The sequence below is a fragment of the Neofelis nebulosa genome, chromosome 14 (assembly GCF_028018385.1).
Source record: "Neofelis nebulosa isolate mNeoNeb1 chromosome 14, mNeoNeb1.pri, whole genome shotgun sequence".
Lineage (NCBI taxonomy): Eukaryota > Metazoa > Chordata > Mammalia > Carnivora > Felidae > Neofelis > Neofelis nebulosa.
Genome location: NC_080795.1, coordinates 26,660,963 through 26,679,695, shown reverse-complemented (window position 1 = coordinate 26,679,695; position 18,733 = coordinate 26,660,963).

The following is an 18,733-nucleotide window of genomic DNA, read 5'->3' as shown; positions in this document are numbered from 1 at the left end:
TCAACTTAATGATTCAAGCCCAAGGATAGGGAAGCACAGAAGAGGAAGCAACTCTTCCTTCCAGTTTTCATCAGCCCATATTCCTTAGGCATAAATTCCCAACGTAATGGATCGGAGTTTAAGTCAGTTCAGAAACTTGTGTCTCAGGGCAGCACCATGTGTAATTAAAAGTAGCTTAAGCAATAAATAATATTTACTATAGCACCTGATGTGAAGACTGTAGGTTTAACGGTTTGACAATATCTTCAAAGAGAAAAAGCTCTTTCTATTTACTGCTATTCTTGCTCAGAATGGATTGGTTCTTTGGCTTGCTCTAAACACGTTGTTAAAGATGGCTATAGCGGTTTCAGGCTTCATATGTAAGCAAATTACATCTGGTGGGCATTGAGCACATTTGCCTCTTGTGTGTCTTTTTTATAGGAAGAAAGTCCTTTTGTGAAGCCCTCTACCAAACTTTCTTTTAGATTATACTGGTCAAAAGTGGGTCGCATGTTTGTGTCCTAATTTAAAATGAGTTATGGAAAAATTAGTTTCCGGCATGTTCATTCTTTATAGTGTCAAATAAATTATTCTAGCCTTAAGCGAGAAGACAACTTTGTCTGTCTCAAAACTTTGTCGCTCGCTATTCACATGAGGCCATTTCCCCAAAGTTATGGCTAAGGACCAGAATGACTCAGCAAGAGGGATTTCCTGTCTTAAACACGAGGTATTCCCTGACCAACTCTTTTTGTGTGTCAGTGTGTCGGAGTTCCTGGGCCCAATTGATTTCTACCCTCTGAAAAATTGACTTGTCTCTTAGTAGAAAGCCCCATGTAGATACAGCTAAAATAGAGATAAGACAAACATTCAGGGAGAATATCAAAAATGTACCACATGCCTCCAACCTGGAGGGGTCAGGGGATATTTCACAAATAAAGAGTGTGTGCAGGTGAAAACCAGAAGTCTCGAGACATTTTATTCAGAAAGAATAGACTATGCAAAGGCACAGAGGAGTTTTTACATGAATACACCCAACTGGAAGCATAAAATACATGAGTACTAGGATTGCGATCTTAACATAATCATGGACATACAAACTATTTGAACACAAAGTGCTTTAACACTCTGAAAAAGAGAAGTGGATAGGTAAGTGTCAGACCAAGGAGTGCATTGTTTGACAGTTAAAGTGTTTAGAAATGATCCTGGAGGGAGCAAGGTGAGCAAAACTGAACACAAAAGTGGTATGATCATGCCCATATTAACTAAACTTTTCTTTGGCCTTTCTTCATTCTTGTCTGGACTACTAAGTTTCCTATAACTGGTGTCTTTTCTGATATTTCCTCCTATTAATCTTAATAAGTCAAATGCCTTCTATGAAACAGCCCATAATCGCCCTGTCATAGAACATTCTTGTTCCTCTGGCTGTCATATCCCTCTTCTTGGAGGAGGCCCTAAGATATCAATAGCGTCTGCAATGTAAAATTTACAGGTCAAAAATAGTCATGTCAGTTTTTGAGAAAATAATATAGGTGCAAAATATATTAAAAATATATAATTAACAGGAGTTAGCGTGCTACTGATGCTATACTTGGAGAAATGATGAAATCATTCATGTTCCAAATTTTGCATATTGGAAAATGCTGGTATCATTAAGCACTATTGAGAAACACTGAACTAGTTTCAGGAAAAAGTATGAAACAAGATTCTAAATTACTAAGGATTTCATAATAAATTAAAATAATGGTACAGACTATTCTCCAAAGAATTGTTTGAAAATGGAAAGAAAATTAATAAGAGGGTGATTTTGAATTCCTAAAAGATCATTGATCTTAGAATACATGGGGGAGTATGAAATCAAGAGAATGAGAAAAGGAAAAAATATTTTTTTAGGAATCAGCCTTTGACAGATGGAAAAATACTTCTTTTGCTGAAGATGTTTAATTTGTGAAATCAGCAGGAAAAAGATGGAGGGAGATTGAATTGAAATAAGTTGCGTACATGTTTTGCAATTCAGCCTAAGATGGATACTCATAGAATGGGCCTTGAAAATGAAGTAAATTGTTTAGGATAGTGTTCAAACAAAAGTGTAAAATGATTGCTAGACAGAAGAGGGTCCATGGTCCATACCGGTCCATGGCTGGTATGCAACTGTAGGAAAGGTAGCAGTGCTATTTTCCAACTTTTCCAACCAAACAGCGATTAGTACCCAGGAAGAGAAACAGGGGAGGCTAATGCTATCAGAACCCTGATTTGAGGTTGGCAAGGTAGGAATTGTGGAAGAACAGAGAACAATGGAACCAAAAATGGCAAGGAAAGCATTATTGGAAGGGTTGAAACTGGAGGCCAAGAAAGTGACATAAAGTCAAACGGAGCTGGTGAAGGAGATAATTCCCAGGGGAATGGGAGCAAGTACATTAAGGGTGAGAAATTTGGCAAGGTATAAAGATAGTAGGTTGTGTTTACAGACTAAATATTTAGAATACGAAATCTTATATACAGAGCTCTTCTATGGAATAAACAAAAAAAAAGTGGCCATTTCACACATAGATGAGGTCTAAGGGGGAAAAGGTTTTAGGAATGAAAATATGAAGGAACTGTGAGGTTTACATTTTCCTCTTCAATTTTTGTCTACTCACCACACATTTCTTCTGCTTTTAGTAAGAGTAACCTAATTTTCCTGAAGGAAGCATTCCTCCTATTTTTCAAATCCAAATCATTCAGGTTGAATCTGTTGACTATACTCCTACCCCAGGGGTGGTCGATTATGACCCCATGTTGGCCAATCAAAGCAACATACGAATATGGCCACTGTAGTTAGTTTAGAACTGGCTGAATACATCATACAAACAGGTCCAACAAATATAAAAAATATTCTAAAAAATATTTGTAGTCACTGTAAGTTTCAAATGCACACTTGAAGGTATTCTTAGGCATAATGGTACCTCAAGGGGGTCATCTGCCTTAGAATGAAGCCAGATTTAGAGAAAAAGCACAGAAGAAATAGAGACGTTAAGACCGGATGGTGCAAGACCGTGATATAGCCATGCCCATGCTATAATACCTAGATTCTTCATATAAAAGTGCTCCATTAATGTTTTCAGTTGATGTCTATTTGAATTGAGCTTCTGTTATTTGCAACCACAAAAGTTTCTGATTATAAATAACTGCCACCAGGCTTTTCATCTCTTGATAAACAAAAAATAAAAGCCAAAAATATAACAGAAACTGAGCAGCAAATTATTCCTGGTAAATATTTTCATGTTGTTCATTGTTCCTTTTTATGCCCATTTATTTTACGCAAATCTTAATTGCTCTAATTAGGGCTTAAATTAATTATATCTGATCACACTCAATGTGACTTTTTTTTCAGCTGATATGACTAAATTTAAAACAAAAGCAATAATGGCAGTCTTTTATGTGCTTAGGAAAAAATTACGGAGTAGTGGTGAACCAAGGATAACTTCTAGTCTGTATAATTTTCATTGTCTTTGTGAAAATATGTGTTATTTAGAAAATAGTTCTCTCTCCTATAGGGTCATCCCTGGAAAAGGTTGGGAGCACTATCACCTAAGTAAATAATATAATAAGTACAACTGGAAATAAATTAATATTTAGTGTAGAAATAGATGTTTTATTTCAGTGACTTGGGTAGAAAAGCTACAATTATGGAGCTTTCAAAGATGATAGCATAATGATACAGTCCTTTATCTGATTTACAGAGAATGCTGCCATTTGAAACAAAGGAAAAAGAGTAACTAGGACAGAACGAGCTCAAATTAAATGACCACAATACTCGGATTTTTTTTCCCCTCTTAGATAAGAAGATATCATTTGGCTGAAAGAATGAAGAAAAAAAGAGGTGGGCTCGATGGCTTAGATGACTGCAAATGGAATACCTTTCACCTCTAATTGACTGACTGAAATGGCGGCAGTCTCCATAGAGACTGAAATTCCTCCATGAGAGATGGCAGTTCCGCAGGGAGGCTGCGGATGAAGGACTGTGTGTCCATTTATGAGAGATAAGGAGCATGACATTAGGACTGGATTCACTGCTTTCCATAGCTAATCTTTGCCGTTATCAGTCTTTCATGTTTTAAAATACAGCGTTCTACACAAACATTCAATTTAAAAAATTATAACTTGTTTATGATAATACATTGAGGCTTGGGGGAAATTTTTGAATCAATCTAGTTCTTAAACTACCGCTCACACTATTAAGCTTCATGTTATATCCATCAATATGTATCGGGTTTTGCTTCTTCTGTACGATTATGCTCTGAAATCCTGTGATTATATTGTCACAGATAAGTGCTACGATTTAAGATTTAAATCATCCTGCCTCTCATATATAGGTTTTAATAATAAATTTTAATAATAAAATAAAACATTTTAATAGTAAAATAAAACAGCAAAGGAGGCCTTCCAACCACCAGTGATGCATTTCTTCCTCGCCCGTGTCCTCCACCCATGCTCTTCTGGCTTAACGCCGAATTCACTGGTGGCTTTTCGGCTTTGAATACTATTTCATCTGACTTTTCTTGCTTTATATGGCATGTAAGTGTTGGGCTTCCTGAGAACTGCATCTAGACCAGTAGCATATCTGCAGTTAAAGTCCTCCTAACCTTCCCTCCTCTTCCTTCAGACTCTCGCTCATGGTCTCTCTGCTCCAGTCAGGACAAAGGATTTTTCTTTAAATATAAATGGAGTTACGTTAGTGTTCTGCTTATCCTTTTCACGGATTTCTGTTGCAGAAACAGTAAAATTCAAAACTCATTGCAAGTCTCTTCATTAAGTGTTCCTGATAATTGCCTGCATTTCTTCTCTTCAGTACACTGCAGTGCAGTGATGTTTTTTTCTCAATTCCTCAAAAATGCTAAATTTGCATCTTAAAAAAAAAAGTTTCTTTGAGAGAGAGAAGAGAGAGTGAGCCTGAGCAGTAGGGGAGGGTCAGAGAGAGAGAGAGAAAGAGAATCCCAAGCCGGCTCCTCACCAGCAGAACCTGAGGGCAGGGAGCAAGGGGGTCTGCCTGAGGCTCATTAGTACAGAGCCCAAGAGGGAGGGGGAGAGGGGGATCTCAACTTGAGGCTCCATCTCACAACCTTGAGATCAGGTGAGATCAAGTGAGATCAAGGAATCACGAGTCCAGCGCTCTTAACTGAGCCACCCGGAGGCCCCTTAAATGCATCTTAAAGCATTCTTTCCACAACTCTTCAGGTGACTGGCTCTCTTTCCCTTTCTTGGTTCTCAATGTATATGCAATTGAGTCAACGATGTTTTTCCTGATAATCTATTCAAAATGTCCCCAAATATTATTCTCAGTATTAATCTTTATTATGCCTCCTTCAAAACTATACTGGAATAGGGCGCCTGGGTGGCTCAGTGGGTTAAGCATCCGACTTCCGCTCAGGTCATGATCTCACGGTTTGTGGGTTCGAGCTCTCATCAGGCTCTGTGCTGACAGCTTAGAGCCTGGAGCTTGCTTCAGATTCTGTGTCTGCCTCTTTCTCTGCATCTCCCCTGCTCACGCTGTGTGTATCTCTCTCTCTCTCAAAAATAAATAAACATTTTTAAAAAAAGCATACTAGAATATGTTCTAATTTTCTAGATTGGCCTATTTGGTTGTATATATATTTTTTCTTCTCCACTAGAGCATAAGCTTCATGAAGCCTTGGTTCTTTTGAGTAATTCCACACAAAATCACCAATATGAACACCGCACTGGATGAATGTTCACTGGATTATGATTCAGCACAATGGTATTTTTGCAAATTTTTTTTTTTCTAAATTTTGGTACTAACACAGGAGCTCCACCAGATCTTAGATATCAAATGGACTTGTTCCCTCATACTCTCATGTCTTTGCTTAATCAGTAGCTTCTCACTGAGACAGCCCCCTCTCAGCATTCCAAATCCGTGGCTCCGTTCTATTATCCTCCAAAGCATGTTTCCTATTCTAATGTAGAATATGTTTAAATTAATTAATTTTGTGTAAAACCCATGAATCACTTTATGACTTTGTTTTATTCTTGTTGCTGTTGCTATCTGTTTTTCTACTGAGATACCTTAGGGCTTGATACATTTTGGTGGAATATATGATTGATGTTCCAGGTTGAGTGTAGAGAAGGGTTTCTTGGGAAACAAACATTGTCTTAAACATCCCATTGGCTTGGGCATTCACAATGTTCACAGGAATAAAGTTCTTGGGAAGTGTGTCAGTAATAAAATATTGTAACTTTTTTAAGACTTAGTCTTATCTTTTATTAATATCTAGTAGTACCAATGACCTACAGATCATAATTTGGTGAAAGAAAAAGCTTTGAACATAGAGTCTTAATACTGGTTGTGGCTTTAGGGGTCCCCTGGTCCAACACTCTTTACAAGTGGGGAAGCTGAAACCAGGGATCCATTAGTGTGACTTATCCACAGACACAGAAATCATTAGTGGCAGAACCATGATTAGATCCCAGGTCTCAATGCCCAAGAAGATGCTCCTGGGAGATCATTCTAAGCTGTTACTTATAGCTAACATTGTTCATCATTAAAAACAAATGTTTGTGGATGCAAAGCACTCTTACCACTGCATATATACTCAGCGCCTAGAACATAACAGAAGTTCAATAAATATTATTGTATTAACAAATGCCCAAATACCTTTTTAATCACCATGATGTGTTCTGTTAGGTTAGAAAAAGTGACATGAAGTTCAAGAGTTGGGAGTGAATGGAGCAATAAGTTACTGTAAAATACAAACGTTGTCTGAAATGTCTCTAACGGTTCTGTGTTGTTGAGTCATCTCGGAAGGAGACCCACACTACGAAACCATCTGTACCCTGGGCATCACATGATCTACTCTGTGATAACAATTACATTGGAGAAAACTCTCACTGGTCTAGTTTAAGAATTTTGTTTAAAACAACTAATATTTGTGGTTTAAATAAGTGAAGAGATAAAAACACACTGAAGATCACATTGGCGTGTTCTTACGGCTGTAGCTCAGTCTGTGTTAGGATTATTAGGGTAACGTTTGGAAATAAGATAAACTCTTCCTCAGTGTAAAAGAATTTGTATCATAAGAGAAGTCTGACACATGCTGGTGGGCATCCACCTCTAAAAATCTGTTTTAGCACAGTTTAAAGTGCTCAAAAACATGTTCTTGCTTTTTTTATTGCCTTGAGAAAATATACTGGTGATTATTAATAGAGGAAAAGAAATTTAGACACTTTTGGGAATACGGAAAAAAGGAACTCTAGTCATTTCCATAAATATTGGCATCTGTTTAAATTCACAGCAAAAATAACCAACCAAAGTGTATACTAAGATAAAAATAGTTCACCTGGCACTTTTTTTTTTTTTCAACGTTTTTTATTTATTTTTGGGACAGAGAGAGACAGAGCATGAACGGGGGAGGGGCAGAGAGAGAGGGAGACACAGAATCGGAAACAGGCTCCAGGTTCCGAGCCATCAGCCCAGAGCCCGATGCGGGGCTCGAACTCACGGACTGCGAGATCGTGACGGACCGCGAGATCGTGACCTGGCTGAAGTCAGACGCTTAACCGACTGCGCCACCCAGGCGCCCCAACCTGGCACTGTTTTGAAAAGAGTCAGACACCATGAAAACAATTCTTTTTTTTTTTTAACCTGGAACATTCCTGCACAGCCACTCCTTCAACAAATAAATATTAAGCCTTTTCCACATACAATGTACTATGTTTGGTAGAAGCTCAACTAAGGCTAAGGTAATTTTCCAAGGCATGTAACTGTCCTATATATTTGGAATATTTTCTGCCTCAGAATAAAGCCCATGAGTCAATAAGAAAATTATACCCTGTGGGCATTTACCATTTAAGATTGTGTCTCACTTTGTGAAATGTCCCTTTGACACATACCAAAGTAGATATTTCAAATCTAGAATCTACAAGATGTACATCTGCTCTCACCCTACAATCCCTCTCATCCTCCTGGAGACACTTACATTGACTGGAGCCACTTACATTTTTGTCTTTTTCTCCTGTTCAACTCTGACTTGCATTCCCCTTCAACCTCTTGTTTTTTTCTTTAGGTCAAGGTGACAGCCATTCACTTAATCCTCCATTACCAGGCCACACAGATCAATTTCCAGCTCCATGCTAGCCTTCTATCTCCTCAGGTAGCTCATTAGTTTCCTGGCATTTTGCCTCATGATATAATTCCTTTATTCTCTCTTAAGAACACTCCCCCAAAACTTCTGTGGTTCTAGCTTCATATCTCCTGAATTCATTTTCTTCTTGGTACATGACAAGAAACAGTCATTTGTTCCTCAGACTCACTTGATGTTGTACATGAAGTAATTATTCTCTCACAGTTATATGATAGGTAACTGATGTAAAGTGGGTCAAAGTCAAGCCCTTGGAAAGATGTAGAATGAAAAGAACAAGACGTTGACTCACTTCAGAATCCAGAAGATGGTCCTGCTTGTTTAAAATTTTTTTTTAACGTTTTATTTATTTTTGAGACAGAGAGAGACAGAGCATGAACAGGGGAGGGTCAGAGAGAGGGAGACACAGAATCTGAAGCAGGCTCCGGGCTCTGAGCTGTCAGCACAGAGCCTGACGCGGGGCTCGAACTCACAGACCGCGAGATCATGACCTGAGCCGAAGTCGGCTGCTTAACCGACTGAGCCACCCAGGCGCCCCATGGTCCTGCTTGTTTAGAATATGCCTGTTGTCCACGCAGACTCAGCCATGGTCATTGGGGGTACTGGAAACACCCTCTACCTGTTGCAGTGACTCCATTCGTGTTCCAATAAAAACCATTGTTTATACTTGCAGCAGTGATCTTCCTAGGAAACAATTAAAATTATGTCATCTTTTTACTATGTGTCAATGGCCCTTTCTTCTTCTGTTCATTATTTTTGGAATCATTTTAAATTTGTATAATAATATACAAACCCATGTTACTTGCAGTTCACATCCTCAACCTCTCCTGATTGACTAAACAAAGGATGCTCTTTTAAAAATTAGAATTTTATGTTCCCTCCACCCCAAACACCTCTTGCTGCCAACCCGTGCATTCAAAACTACACATATACGCTGGCAATCCTAATTCTTTCTGATTGGCTCACACCTACTCCCAATTCAGGTTACAATTCAGCCATCCCTGCCAGCATCCTGTTGAGTTTTCTTACCCTGTAAGCATGGTTTGCTTCTCTTTGTCATAAGCAGCCATTCTCATCAACTATAAGCTCTTGGAAGCTGATGAAAATAATACCTTATAAAAAACATATTGTGCCTACAGTGTCTATTCCAATACCTGACACATAGTAGGCAGTCAAAAAATCACTGAAGGATAATGAAAGGTGGCCCATCTATCTTTGACTAGGTGACCCTGTTTAAATGCATATGCGAGCTTCGGGGCAACGTTCCGTTCAATCCTAGGACCTGTGAGAACCTGTATGTTGTCTTCTCCAGGACTTCGAGGTAATCCGGCTTGGTTTGAAGTTTGGCCCTTAACTGGAGGTGGCTCATTGGAGGAAGGGAAGATGGCGGCGTAGGAGGACGCTGGGCTCACCGCGCGTCCTGCTGATCACTTAGATTCCACCTACACCTGCCTAAAGAACCCAGAAAACCGCCAGAGGATTAGCAGAACGGAGTCTCCGGAGCTAAGCGCAGACCCACGGAAGAGGGTAGGAAGGGCGGTGAGGCGGTGCGCGCTCCACGGACTGGCGGGAGGGAGCCGGGGCGGAGGGGCGGCTCGCCGGCCAAGCGGAGCCCCTGAGTCGGGCTGGCAAAAGCGGAGGGGCCGGACGGACTGTGTTCTGACAGCAAGCGCGACTTAGCGTCTGGGAGGTCAGAAGTTAACAGCTCTGCTCAGAAAGCGGGAAGGCTGGAGGACAAAGGGAGGGAGAGCTGCTGAGCCCCCGGACGGCAGAGCTCAGTTTGGTGGGAAACAAAGGCGCTCGCCAGCGCCATCTCCCCCGCCCATCCCCCAGCCAAAATCCCAAAGAGAACCAGTTCCTGCCAGGGAACTTGCTCGCTCCGCGCAAACACCCAACTCTGTGCTTCTGCGGAGCCAAACCTCCGGCAGCGGATCTGACTCCCTCCCGCTGCCACAGGGCCCCTCCTGAAGTGGATCACCTAAGGAGAAGCGAGCTAAGCCTGCCCCTCCCGCCCCCGTGCACCTTGCCTACCCACCCCAGCTAATACGCCAGCTCCCCAGCACCACAAGCCTGGCAGTGTGCAAGTAGACCAGACGGGCCACACCACCCCACAGTGAATCCCGCCCCTAGGAGAGGGGAAGAGAAGGCACACACCAGTCTGACTGTGGCCCCAGCGGTGGGCTGGGGGCAGACATCAGGTCGGACTGCAGCCCCGCCCACCAACTCCAGTTATACACCACAGCACGGGGGAAGTGCCCTGCAGGTCCTCACCGCTCCAGGGACTATCCAAAATGACCAAACGGAAGAATTCCCCTCAGAAGAATCTCCAGGAAATAACAACAGCTAATGAACTGATCAAAAAGGATTTAAATAATATAACAGAAAGTGAATTTAGAATAATAGTCATAAAATTAATCGCTGGGCTTGAAAACAGTATACAGGACAGCAGAGAATCTCTTGCTACAGAGATCAAGGGACTAAGGAACAGTCACGAGGAGCTGAAAAACGCTTTAAACGAAATGCAAAACAAAATGGAAACCACGACGGCTCGGATTGAAGAGGCAGAGGAGAGAATAGGTGAACTAGAAGATAAAGTTATGGAGAAAGAGGAAGCTGAAAGAAAGAGAGATAAAAAAATCCAGGAGTATGAGGGGAAAATTAGAGAACTAAGTGATACACTAAAAAGAAATAATATACGCATAATTGGTATCCCAGAGGAGGAAGAGAGAGGGAAAGGTGCTGAAGGGGTACTTGAAGAAATTATAGCTGAGAACTTCCCTGAACTGGGGAAGGAAAAAGGCATTGAAATCCAAGAGGCACAGAGAACTCCCTTCAGACGTAACTTGAATCGATCTTCTGCACGACATATCATAGTGAAACTGGCAAAATACAAGGATAAAGAGAAAATTCTGAAAGCAGCAAGGGATAAACGTGCCCTCACATATAAAGGGAGACCTATAAGACTCGTGACTGATCTCTCCTTTGAAACTTGGCAGGCCAGAAAGGCTTGGCACGATATCTTCAGTGTGCTAAACAGAAAAAATATGCAGCCGAGAATCCTTTATCCAGCAAGTCTGTCATTTAGAATAGAAGGAGAGATAAAGGTCTTCCCAAACAAACAAAAACTGAAGGAATTTGTCACCACGAAACCAGCCCTACAAGAGATCCTAAGGGGGATCCTGTGAGACAAAGTACCAGAGACATCACTACAAGCATAAAACATACAGACATCACAATGACTCTAAACCCGTATCTTTCTATAATAACACTGAATGTAAATGGATTAAATGTGCCAACCAAAAGACATAGGGTATCAGAATGGATAAAAAAACAAGACCCATCTATTTGCTGTCTATAAGAGACTCATTTGAGATCTGAGGACACCTTTAGATTGAGAGTGAGGGGATGGAGAACTATTTATCATGCTACTGGAAGCCAAAAGAAAGCTGGAGTAGCCATACTTATATCAGACAAACTAGACTTTAAATTAAAGGCTGTAACAAGAGATGAAGAAGGGCATTAGATAATAATTACAGGGTCTATCCATCAGGAAGAGCTAACAATTATAAATGTCTATGCGCCAAATACCGGAGCCCCCAGATATATAAAACAGTTACTCATAAACATAAGCAACCTTATTGATAAGAATGTGGTCATTGCAGGGGACTTTAACACCCCACTTACAGAAATGGATAGATCATCTAGACACACAGTCAATAAAGAAACAAGGGCCCTGAATGATACATTGGATCAGATGGACTTGACAGATATATTTAGAACTCTGCATCCCAAAGCAACAGAATATACTTTCTTCTCGAGTGCACATGGAACATTCTCCAAGATAGATCATATACTGGGTCACAAAACAGCCCTTCATAAGTTTACAAGAATTGAAATTATACCATGCATACTTTCAGACCACAATGCTATGAAGCTTGAAATCAACCACAGGAAAAAGTCTGGAAAACCTCCAAAAGCATGGAGGTTAAAGAACACCCTACTAACGAATGAGTGGGTCAACCAGGCAATTAGAGAAGAAATTAAAAAATATATGGAAACAAACGAAAATGAAAATACAACCATCCAAATGCTTTGGGACGCAGCGAAGGCAGTCCTGAGAGGAAAATACATTGCAATCCAGGCCTATCTCAAGAAACAAGAAAAATCCCAAATACAAAATCTAACAGCACACCTAAAGGAAATAGAAGCAGAACAGCAAAGGCAGCCTAAACCCAGCAGAAGAAGAGAAATCATAAAGATCAGAGCAGAAATAAACAATATAGAATCTAAAAAAACTGTAGAGCAGATCAATGAAACCAAGAGTTGGTTTTTTGAAAAAATAAACAAAATTGACAAACCTCTAGCCAGGCTTCTCAAAAAGAAAAGGGAGATGACCCAAATAGATAAAATCATGAATGAAAATGGAATGATTACAACCAATCCCTCAGAGATACAAACAATTATCAGGGAATACTATGAAAAATTATATGCCAACAAATTGGACAACCTGGAAGAAATGGACAAATTCCTAAACACCCACACTCTTCCAAAACTCAATCAGGAGGAAATAGAAAGCTTGAACAGACCCATAACCAGCGAAGAAATTGAATCGGTTATCAAAAATCTCCCAACAAATAAGAGTCCAGGACCAGATGGCTTCCCAGGGGAGTTCTACCAGACGTTTAAAGCAGAGATAATACCTATCCTTCTCAAGCTATTCCAAGAAATAGAAAGGGAAGGAAAACTTCCAGACTCATTCTATGAAGCCAGTATTACTTTGATTCCTAAACCAGACAGAGACCCAGTAAAAAAAGAGAACTACAGGCCAATATCCCTGATGAATATGGATGCAAAAATTCTCAATAAGATACTAGCAAATCGAATTCAACAGCATATAAAAAGAATTATTCACCATGATCAAGTGGGATTCATTCCTGGGATGCAGGGCTGGTTCAACATTCGCAAATCGATCAACGTGATACATCACATTAACAAAAAAAAAGAGAAGAACCATATGATCCTGTCAATCGATGCAGAAAAGGCCTTTGACAAAATCCAGCACCCTTTGTTAATAAAAACCCTTGAGAAAGTCGGGATAGAAGGAACATACTTAAAGATCATAAAAGCCATTTATGAAAAGCCCACAGCTAACATCATCCTCAATGGGGAAAAACTGAGAGCTTTTTCCCTGAGATCAGGAACACGACAGGGATGCCCACTCTCACCACTGTTGTTTAATATAGTGCTGGAAGTTCTAGCATCAGCAATCAGACAACAAAAGGAAATCAAAGGCATCCAAATTGGCAAAGATGAAGTCAAGCTTTCGCTTTTTGCAGATGACATGATATTATACATGGAAAATCCGATAGACTCCACCAAAAGTCTGCTAGAACTGATACATGAATTCAGCAAAGTTGCAGGATACAAAATCAATGTACAGAAATCCGTTGCATTCTTATACACTAACAATGAAGCAACAGAAAGACAAATAAAGAAACTGATCCCATTCACAATTGCACCAAGAAGCATAAAATACCTAGGAATAAATCTAACCAAAGATGTAAAAGATCTGTATGCTGAAAACTATAGAAAGCTTATGCAGGTAATTGAAGAAGATATAAAGAAATGGAAAGACATTCCCTGCTCATGGATTGGAAGAATAAATATTGTCAAAATGTCAATACTACCCAAAGCTATCTACACATTCAATGCAATCCCAATCAAAATTGCACCAGCATTCTTCTTGAAACTAGAACAAGCAATCCTAAAATTCATATGGAACCACAAAAGGCCCCGAATAGCCAAAGTAATTTTGAAGAAGAAGACCAAAGCAGGAGGCATCACAATCCCAGACTTTAGCCTCTACTACAAAGCTGTCATCATCAAGACAGCATGGTATTGGCATAAAAACAGACACATAGACCAATGGAATCGAATAGAAACCCCAGAACTAGACCCACAAACGTATGGCCAACTCATTTTTGACAAAGCAGGAAAGAACATCCAATGGAAAAAAGACAGTCTCTTTAACAAATGGTGCTGGGAGAACTGGACAGCAACATGCAGAAGGTTGAAACTAGACCACTTTCTCACACCATTCACAAAAATAAACTCAAAATGGATAAAGGACCTGAATGTGAGACAGGAAACCATCAAAACCTTAGAGGAGAAAGCAGGAAAAGACCTCTCTGACCTCAGCCGTAGCAATCTCTTACTCGGCACATCCCCAAAGGCAAGGGAATTAAAAGCAAAAGTGAATTACTGGGACCTTATGAAGATAAAAAGCTTCTGCACAGCAAAGGAAACAACCAACAAAACTAAAAGGCAACCAATGGAATGGGAAAAGATATTTGCAAATGACACATCGGACAAAGGGCTAGTATCCAAAATCTATAAAGAGCTCATCAAACTCCACACCCGAAAAACAAATAACCCAGTGAAGAAATGGGCAGAAAACATGAATAGACACTTCTCTAAAGAAGACATCCGGATGGCCAACAGGCACATGAAAAGATGTTCAACGTCGCTCCTCATCAGGGAAATACAAATCAAAACCACACTCAGATACCACCTCACGCCAGTCAGAGTGGCCAAAATGAAGAAATCAGGAGACCATAGATGCTGGAAAGGATGTGGAGAGACGGGAACCCTCTTGCACTGTTGGTGGGAATGCAAATTGGTGCAGCCGCTCTGGAAAGCAGTGTGGAGGTTCCTCAGAAAATTAAAAATAGACCTACCCTATGACCCAGCAATAGCACTGCTAGGAATTTATCCAAGGGATACAGGAGTACTGATGCATAGGGGCACTCGTACCCCAATGTTTATAGCAGCACTCTCAACAATAGCCAAATTATGGAAAGAGCCTAAATGTCCATCAACTGATGAATGGATAAAGAAATTGTGGTTTATATACACAATGGAATACTACGTGGCAATGAGAAAAAATGAAATATGGCCTTTTGTAGCAACGTGGATGGAACTGGAGAGTGTGATGCTAAGTGAAATAAGCCATACAGAGAAAGACAGATACCATATGGTTTCACTCTTATGTGGATCCTGAGAAACGTAACAGAAACCCATGGGGGAGGGGAAGGGAAAAAAAAAAAAAAAAAAGAGGTTAGAGTGGGAGAGAGCCAGAGCATAAGAGACTGTTAAAAACTGAGAACAAACTGAGGGTTGATGGGGGGTGGGAGGGAGGGCAGGGTGGGTGATGGGTATTGAGGAGGGCACCTTTTGGGATGAGCACTGGGTGTTGTATGGAAACCAATTTGACAGTAAATTTCATATATTAAAAAATAAAAAAAAAATAAAATTAAATTAAATTAAATTAAAAAAAATAAAAAAATAAAAAAATAAATGCATATGCACACTCACTGATACTTTTCTTAAGAGATTTAAGTATATACTTAGTCTTCTTTTTAACATTTTTTTAATTTTTGAGAGAAAGAGAGACAGAGACAGAGCACGAGTGGGAGAGTGTAGAGAGAGAGAGAGAGAGAGAGAGACAGAATCCGAAGCAGGCTCCAGGCTCTAGGCTCTAGGCTGTCAGCACAGAGCCTGATGTGGGACTCGAACTCACAAACCGCAAGATCATGACCTGAGCCGAAGTCGGACACTTCACAGACTGAGCCACCCAGGAGCCTCTCAATCTGATGCTCTTATTATTAATTCTCCTCTGAATGGAATCTCATCAAGTATCAGAAGATCAACTTGAAAGTGACCCTCAATTTTAATCTCTTTAACTTTCTAGGTTGAATCAGAAGGAATTGCCTATTTTGCAGGTCAAATGCAGTTGAATATCAGCAACCGTTTATACTTCATGCTTACAAATGAGAAAACCGAGACCTAAAGAACTTAAGTGACTTGTCCAAAAATCATATCTTGGGGTATAAGCCTGGAGTCAAGATCAGAAACCAGATTTTCCATATAGATTACCTTCTATGTACATTCATGTTACTTGCCTTACTCCCAAAGGTCAGTAAGGTGGGGGTCCAGGCAGGCAGCTACTTACTCCACCCACTCAAAACACTTGTCAAGTTCATGTTGTAGAGATGAAAAACAGACTTCTTAACCTTTTTGTACTGCAGAAGATACAGTTAAAGTACCTACGTGTCCCTTAGTCCCAGTGGGCAAGGCAGTGATGAGCTGTTACTTCCCAGTACCTCCTTCCCTCAAATATCATCCACAAGAGGTAAATTTCAAACATGGTGACTCTGACAGTCACCTTTGTATCTCCCACAGTATAGTGTTTCACAAAGGTTTGTTGAATTGAATATAATGGAATTGAGTGAAATGTGAAACCCCCAGTTCCTATGGATTTTTGTCAAACACATGCTCCCTGGTTGTATTTCTCTGTTCTCAAGGTCTCAAGTTTCTACCCTCACTGTTCTTGCATGTTATTTCACTGATGCCACACATTTAGTGCTAAAACTGTGTTTGGTTCATAAGGTCACAGCTTAAAATTAAATTTGTTTTAAGTTGGAAGTTACCTATTTTGTAAGGCTTCTTTCTTTCTGTAATAAAAAAAACATTAAACTAAATATGTATGTTAAGCAAATTAATTTTATTCCTGCCTAGACATTTGGAAATCTTATTCTCTGATTATAAGAAGGGTCATTAAATATCTATTGGCTTGCCTCATTCAAATCAATTGCTTCCAGTGAATTCAAATAAAGGAAGTCACTGAAATAAACCATCAACTCGAATATGTAAGACTAAAGTGCTATTTATTAGCTAATAACCTGGATTCCCCAAATCAATTTCTGTAATATGGTAAGAAGTAATCATTTTTGGTAAATTAATTAATATTGAATTGTTTCATAATGTCCTTGCTGAAAAACTCAGTGTTAGGCATTTTCCCCCTTTGTTTCTAAATGTTTCTCCTAACAGGTTTGTTTTGTACCTGGAAGGTGCTCCTGTGTCAAAATATAAAATATTTGCACCAAATCTTTCAAAATCTGTCAAATAAAATTCATCAAAAGATCAATATATTTAAGGATTGGTTTTAACTTTTTATTGCAATTGAAAGTGTGTGTTATACATACTAATGTCTATTATAACTGTGCACCTGAAATGTTAACCTATCCAATATGTTCTGTGTACTAGATAATTAGGACATTTCCCCCAAAGCAATGATATTAACTAAGGCTGACAGTAAGGGACTAATGAGATAGGAGAAATGAAAACGTAGCGAAAATTGTAGGAGAAAATCTTTTAATGTAAAGGTCAGCAATAGAAATATAGCGCATAGCTACTTGACCTAACCCAAAACAGGTCATAGGAATTACAAAACTCTTTCTAATTATATGCAATACTGATTGAAAGCAAATATGAATATAATCACCAACTGAAATCCTATGTGTTAAGTAACCAGTTGCAAGCATTCAAGTCTGCAAATTGAAAACTGCAAACATCTGTGTGGTTCCCCCGAGTTTTCTTTCCTTCAACACTTTCAGTAAATTTAATGACACAAGAGAAACCTTGTGGCAGTCACAAAACTACACAGCTTAAAGATGAACTTTGGATATTTTATGTGCCTTTCAGGATACGTCAAACATCTCACATGCACGCACACACACACACACACACACACACACACAAACAAATCCTCGGTCAATGCATCCATCAATCAGTAACAGTTCTCAGTTTGATGGCGGTATTTTTATTTATTCAACTTTTCTCTTTCTTTTCTTTTCTTTTCTTTTTTTTCCAGCCAGGGTCAAATGCTGTCCTTCTGATCTGCTACAATCAGGTGCTCTCTGTAGAGCTCTCTCTTTGTTCTTCAGGAGGGGATGCATTCACTACCCTGATGTGTGCCTTTTGATGATCTGAAAAATGTGGGTGTTCCTCAAGGGCTACTGATCTAGATGCCTTCGTTGCTAGAAATAGATCAAGGGAGGCTTTCTCCAAAAATCCAGAGTCATATCACAAAGAAAACCAAGAAGATTAAAAGTTTTGCTATCAAATTATACTCTCACCACTAAGCAAAACCTTTGTCTCCTTTTATTTTTGGGTAAAATTACCAGCGAAAGTAGCTATATTAACATGCTATACTCAAGAACCCATTCTTCTGAAAAATGAATAAGTGGCACAATTCTTTAAACAAAATAATAAAGCTATGCCTACCAGAATCAAGGACACATTTCAGAATTAACGTCTATCTTGCTAGGAGGTATTGTGACATTTGAGTCTGTTGAGGCATCGGGAATTTAGAAGAGAAAGCGAAAATACTTATCTGTTTGGATTGTGGTTGCATCAACTTACAAAAGGATAAAGAACTGAATTGACAAGTGATCATGAGGGAATTGTGCAAATATGCATCTTAAGGCTAAACACTGCAAATTTATGATAAATGCACTTTGGCCAAAAAATGGTGTATATAGAAAACAGTTTTATAAATGTAATAACTTGACACCCTTATTTATTGTGATAACGATGATGATGGCAAAACCCAAAATAATCCAATGCACCAACACCATAAATTAATGGCACTTTTGAAAAAAGGCGATTGGAAGTTTAACGTAGTAACTTAATTTTTACAAAATGTCTTCACCAATAGTCTAGCCTAAAGCAGAATGCATTCCACCAGAAAGCAGAAGTGAATGGCTTTTTGATTCTTAGAA